General features: G+C 33.6%; 1 protein-coding gene across 2 annotated transcripts in view; it reads right to left on the minus strand.

Moving 5' to 3' along the window:
• Positions 1-7,500, minus strand: part of LOC118767376 (transmembrane protein FAM155A-like) — a 303,047-nt gene that overhangs the window by 239,492 nt on the left and 56,055 nt on the right. The gene's annotated exons all lie outside the window — the stretch shown is intronic.

Genomic DNA, 7,500 nt, shown 5'->3' on the forward strand with positions numbered 1-7,500 from the left:
AAGAATTTAGTAAGATAAGTTTGATATTATTAAGATGATGTTTGGAGTATAAACTGACAAAGTATTGGAGAAAGGTTTAAATTTAGATCACTTTAAAACAAAGTTTGTGTCATGAAACGATGGGTGGTCTCAGGAAAGTTGGGATGAAAAGGGTTAAATTTGAAATGAATGAATGGAAAAAAATAATGTAATTATTTTCAAAATGGTATATGAGAAAATTAGAAATGACCTCAGAGGCTGTTTGTGAAGGGAACAATGGAAGGCAATTTGTGAAAATGAAATGGAGGATGGGAAGCAGACATACAATGTAGAGTCAGTATCTTGCTGTTTAATTTGTAAGAGAAGGAATGGACATTAATAGTAAGAGAGAGAGAGAGAGAGAGAAGATAGATAGATAGATACATACATACATACATGTATACATACACACATACATGTATACATACATACGTACATACATATATACATACATACGTACGTACATACATACATACATACATACATACATAAATACATACATAAATACATACATACATACATACATACATATATACATACATAAATGCATACATACATACATACATACATACATACATACATACATACATACATACATACATACATACATACAAACATACATACATACATACATACATACATACATACATATGTACATACATATGTACATACATACATATATACATACATAAATGCATACATATATACATACATACATACATACATACATACATACATACATAATACATACATACAAACATACATACATACATACATACATACATACAAAAATACATACATACATACATACATACATATGTACATACATACATAGTGACAGAAAGATACAAGAGAGAGAGAGATAGACAGTAATAAGTAGATAAATAGACCATTTATATTTATTTTATACATTAAAAATTAGGTATTGTTCAAAGAGGTGCATATAACATCTCCATAAACATATTTCAAAATATTTACATCAGAATAATTGTTTTTCTAGCAAAGTGCTTTCGCCCAAGATAATTGAAAATACAATTCTAAAAAGATAACAGGTAAATTAGATTTATTGTAAATATCATGTGATATTCTTTAACCCTTTCGACAGCAACCCACCTGAGAGTTCCCCTTGTTCTACAATACAGACTTTCTGTTGTAAAATGATTTAAATTAAAACCTTCCATCAAAACTTCCTGTTAGCCAATCTTCCAAGCACCAGATTTATAATGGCGAAGTGGTTTTACTAAATTCTTCATAATTTTCCAAATTAAATGATGCAAAGGAAGTGCATTTCATCAGAAATATGGTAATTAAATATTTAGGTAGGAGTTTTTATGTGGATCCTTGTCTGTCCTTTACAGAATGGCAAATATTTGAACTAGACATTCGGGTTTACTGCTTGCCAAGTTACAAGAGTCATAACCTTTTTGATACCATTGCATCTGAGGCTGCCCATGGTTCCATAATACAAACTGCCTGCTTTTGGTGATCAAAATCAAAACCTCCCATTGAAATTTCATGTTTATTTATATTCCAAACACCAGACAAACAATAAAGTTATTTTCTAAATCATTCATTATTTTTAAAATTAACTGGAAAAAATGGAACGTAGTTTAGCATGGTTAAGTGAGAACTGGTAAGTGGATTCTTGTCTGCCTTTTACTGATTGGTAAATATTTGAACCAAACCTAGCTCTAATTAATTTAGAATTAATTCTTGCAATTTTCCTCCATTACACTAGCCAAAAAGAACAGAAGAAAAACAACAACAAAAACAGTTGTGCTCCTTCCTAAATCACACAGCAAAAATGTTGGTTTTAAGGAAACAACATTCATTTTATCAATTGAATTTTCAAGCAAACATCAAAATTTACAGATCTATCTAACCCATGCTAACAATGAATTACATACAAAAGAACCAAAAAATTCTCAAAAAATTAATATCAAATATGAAATTACAAGATATGGTTTTTATTTTTCGTTTATTTTATTTTATTTTATTTTTATTTTATTTTTGTACTCTTGAAATAATCTTGTCTCACTTTCGAAATCTTGGTCAAGAAAAAGGGAAACAAAAGCAAAATGGAATAAAAATGAAGATATCTAATCAGAAAATCCATGGAAATAAATCAAACAGCTAAACAAAAGACTGTCAATCTTCCATGATGAAATGTTGACCTGGATGACTCTGAATGCACTAATATCAATCTTTAAATATTGGTACAAGGAACCGGAGGAAATAATTGGTTTCTTAGTAAAGTGTGTATTTAGTGAGGCATAAAACATGGTAGGAGACCAAGGAAACAATTTGTAATGACCAAAGAGAATAAGATATAATATATGGGAAATAATATTTGAAATATTAATATTTTTTATAGCTTAAACCTTTCATTGCTGTATATATTTTGAGATGCTCTGTGTTTCTTTCAGCTACTTTAAATATAACAAAGAATTTAGTAAAATAACTTAGTTATCATTAACCTAGTGTTAGGAGCATAAGTTGTGACTAAAGTTTGGTGGAAGATTTTAATTGAGAACTTATGAAAACAAGACCTTTGTACTACAGAGCCAGAGGCAGTTTCAGCCAGGTTGGTAATGGCAGGGTTAATCTTGTTCTTTCTTTAATTGCTATATCTGCTTAGCGGTATTTATATAGTTATCTAAGGTAGCAAGCTTGCAGAGTCGTTAGCACACTGGACAAAATGATTAGCAGTAAATTCTTGTATCTGTATGTTTTGGGTTCAAATTACTCTGAGGTTGACTTTACCTTTCATCCTTTCAGGGTCGATAATATAAGTACCAGTTGTGTACTGGGATCGATGTAATCAACAATACCCTCACCCAAATTTCAGGCCTTGTGCCAATAGTAGAAAGGATATTTATAGAGTTGTCTTAATATTCTTTTCTACTCAAGGCACAAGGCCTGAAATTTTGGGGGAGGAGGCCAGTCGATTAGATTGCCTCCAGTACACAAATGGTACTTAATTTATCGACCCTGAAAGGAGGAAAGGCATAGTTGACCTCAGCAGAATTTGAACTCAAAATGTAAAGACAGACGAAATGCCTATTTCTTTACTACCCACAAGGGGCTAACCACAGAGAGGACAAACAAGGATAGACAAACAGATTAAGTCAATTATATCGACCCTAGTGCGTAACTGGCACTTATTCAATCGACCCCGAATGGATGAAAGGCAAAGTCGACCTCAGTGGAATTTGAACTCAGAACGTAGCGACAGCCGAAATACCGCTAAGCATTTCGCCTGGCATGCTAATGTTTCTGCCAGTTCGTTGCCTTGTTATCTCAATGTTCTGAGCTCAAATTTCACTGTGGTCGACCTTGCTTGCTGGCCTTCTGGGGTTGATTAAGTAACATAGCAAGGACTAAGCAAATGTTACATTCAATATGGGATGAAAAGTCTTGTTCAATTTAGGACTAAAAGCTTTATCACCAGATCTAATGGCAGCAAAGAAAATAAAACAATTTGCAATGACCACAGAAAATAAAATATAATTTGTGTAAAATGATGTTTCAGAAATATTGGTTTCAAATTTTAGCACAAGGCCAGCAATCTTGGAAGAGAGGTTAAGTTGATTACATTGACCTCAGTATTCAACTGGTACTTATTTTATTGACCCTTAAAGGAAGAGGCAAAATCAGTCTCAGTGGAATTTGATCTCAGTCAAAATTCTGTGAACCATTTTGCCTGGCTCACTAATGATTCTGTTGGCCCACCTTTTTAATGATGATGATGACAACAACAACAACAACAATCCTTTATACTAAAGGCTCAAGGCCTGAAATCGGGAGGGATGGGACTAGTCGATGGCATCTACACCAGTGTTTCACTAGTACTTAATTTATTGACCCTGAAAGGATGAAAGATAAAGTCAACTTTCCAGAATTTGAACTCAGAACATAAAGAAAGACAAAATACTGCTACGCATTTTGCCCAGCATTTTAACAATTCTGCCAGCCCCCACCACCAGCAGCAGCAGCACTACTACTACTACTACTACTACTACTACTACTACTACTAATAATAATAATAATAATAAGGATAACAACAACAACAACAACAACAACAATAATATTAATAATAATAATAATAATAATAATAATAATAATAATATAATAATAATGATCCTTTCTACTATAGGCACAAGGTCTGAGTTTCAGGGTAGGGGGATAGTCGATTACATCAACCCCAGTGCTCAACTGGTTCTTATATTATCGACTCCAAAAGAATGAAAGGCAAAGTCGACCTCGGCAGAATTTGAACTTAGAATGTGAGGATAGATAAAATGTCCCTAAGCATTTTGCCTGTTGTGCCAACCATTCTGCCAGCTCAATAATAATGAGAATAAAGGACCATTCCATTCAGGAAAAAGGTAAAAATGATGCACCAGAGAAAAAGACAGAGCAGATGTAAAGCTGTTTTATTCTTCTATGAATTCTATCTGGCTTTGACCGTTTATTTCTTCTCTTCTCTTTGGAATCAGATCTATGAACAACAGAACCGACCAAATAACTTCTCAAAGAAGAATAATGATTAATGAGTGTAAACTAAGACAGAAGGATGTTTCTAATACGAGAGAAAGACAAGAGCATATTTTTTTTTAGCAAGATAGCAGTGAATGTGTATGTCTATGCATGTGTGTGTGTGTGTGTGTGTGTATGTGTGTGTGTGTGTAAGTGTGTGTGCACATCATCACTATCACCATCATCATCATCATCACCACCATCATCATCATCATCCTCAGTACTATTATTATCAAAATTTCACTTCTGCATTCCATTACGGGATGGACAGGCATTTGAAGCACTATTTTGCAACTGGAAGGAATTCCTGATGCCAGCTACTTTGTATATATGTATATATATATATGTATGTGTATGCATATATGTGTGTACATATATAATTATATGTATGTGTATGTGTATATATGTGTTTGTGTGTGTGTGTGTGTGTGTGTAAAAGACACACAGTTATCTATATATACATACATGTGTGTGTGTGTGTTGTGTGTGTGTGTGTGTGTGTGTGGTGTGTGTGTGTGTGTAAGTGTGTGTGCACATCATCACTATCACCATCATCATCATCATCACCACCATCATCATCATCATCCTCAGTACTATTATTATCAAAATTTCACTTCTGCATTCCATTACGGGATGGACAGGCATTTGAAGCACTATTTTGCAACTGGAAGGAATTCCTGATGCCAGCTACTTTGTATATATGTATATATATATATGTATGTGTATGCATATATGTGTGTACATATATAATTATATGTATGTGTATGTGTATATATGTGTTTGTGTGTGTGTGTGTGTGTGTGTGTAAAAGACACACAGTTATCTATATATACATACATGTGTGTGTGTGTGTGTGTGTGTACATTTATGTAAACCTGTCTTATGTCCTATGTAATTTAGCTGGCTTTAATTATTTTCGCTTTCTATTCTTCGGAACCAAATTTATATACAACAAGATGCAACAGGAGAACTTTCCAAATCAAAATAATGATTAATGACCATAAACTTTGAAACACAACAATATTTCCAGTGTGATGGGAAAACAATAGGATATTGCTGCGAGCAAAACATAGCTGTATAGATACATCACCCAGTTACATATACACATATGTCATCAGTGTGTGTATGTGTGTTTAGAGTACACTATATGTTTTCAATAATGCTGTAATATTCTATGTTAATGGAAAGCAGTTTATCATCCAGGCATTACTCAAGTTGTTTGCTGACTTTTCTGGATCTGAGAGAGTTTCGGTGTTGATTTTCCTCTGACATCATTTCTGCTGCTGCCAATTTCGCTTTGCAGGAGACTGAAGTACCATGGCAGATCACAATTTGGTGCTGTTCTGTCCAATATTCTGATTTTCTACCGGCATTGTTTCTACCTTCCAATTTGGCTTTTGAGTGAACTGATGTGCCATGGAATTTTAGTAAACTTTAAGTAAAATTTAAGTAAACTTCTGGACTAGATTACTGTCAAAGACATTCCAGTGTTACTGTAGTCATGTAAAATATGGTAAGCCAGAGATTGGTCAGTTAGACACTTGGCACTACCAATGCTATTTTTCACAAATTACAATAGAAATAAAAGATGAATAAATAAAACTCTCAGTAATACAAGTATTATATTAGCTAACACATCAACTGGGCTAAGTATTGCTTTGTCAACTGGCAACCTTTAATCAGGACTAGATTTAAACCATGGATGTGTGTGTGTGTGTCACTTCAATTTCAGTGGGCCCGTTATACACACGAATTAAAATCTTGGAAAATTACCGAATTTATATCTCAAAACCCATCTTATTATTTTAATTGAATTAATTGGTGTCTCTATGGTGGCAAATCCATTTCAATTTTTAAGAAGCCAAGATACCTTTGTATATCAAAAGAGAGCTTCTTCATGCCTGACTGCTGAGAGGTGGAGCCACTCTGTATTGAGTGTTACATACATTTCATAGCAGGGGGCCCCCAATAACTTGTAGTGACCTGGGGCAATTTCCCCCTTCACCACCCTATAAATCCGGCTCTGTTTTTAATGATTCTCAGCTTATGTTTAGTTCACTCATTAAAACAACATCAAAACAAATGATTTGCACATGGATTACTTATTAGAATAACTGTTCTTTTTTTGTTTTATTTATATTTTGTTTCTCACATTTGCCTTTCTTACAGATAATCACTGAACTATGAAGTAGGAATAGGATTTGTTTTTAATGACATAAATGTACCATAAAGTAATGTCTATCATAATGATATGAAGTTTAGCTGACGCTGCATGTGTCATCAAATACATTGGCCCAATTTAAACAAATGTTGATACACTCTCACTGTGCTACTGCTGCAGATGTAATCTATTGTATTGTTATGTTATCGAAAACATACTGCTGAGAGCATCCATAATTAAATAACTGATCTCTCTGTTGGCAAAGCACTGCTTATGCAAATCAGATTTTCCGGTTTACTGAAGTCCTTAATATTAGTGATTATTTACATAGACATATATACATACATACATATATATATATATACATATATACAAATACACATATGTGTGTGCACACACACACACACACATGCATACATACACATAAATGCCAGCACTCACACACATGCCACCCACCACACATATATGTATATACAAGACATAAGAAAAAAGAATGGAGTATATACATCCTCAAAACATCTTTATTACAGTGTTATACATAATGCATTCAAGCTAACTGCATAAAATTCAAGGAAGCTAATTCAGGATTTACCTATCAAGGAATCCACATGGTCCTCGGTTCAGTCCCACTGTGTGGGACCTTGGACAAGTGTCTTCTACTATGGCCTCAGGCCAACAAAAGCCTTGTGAGTGGATTTGGTATACAGAAACTGAAAGAAGCTTGTCCTATATATATATATATATGTACATATGACCCTTCTGTTCAGCATTCGTCATGATAG

Source organism: Octopus sinensis, linkage group LG21 (assembly GCF_006345805.1).
Source record: "Octopus sinensis linkage group LG21, ASM634580v1, whole genome shotgun sequence".
In the NCBI taxonomy this organism is placed as follows: domain Eukaryota; kingdom Metazoa; phylum Mollusca; class Cephalopoda; order Octopoda; family Octopodidae; genus Octopus; species Octopus sinensis.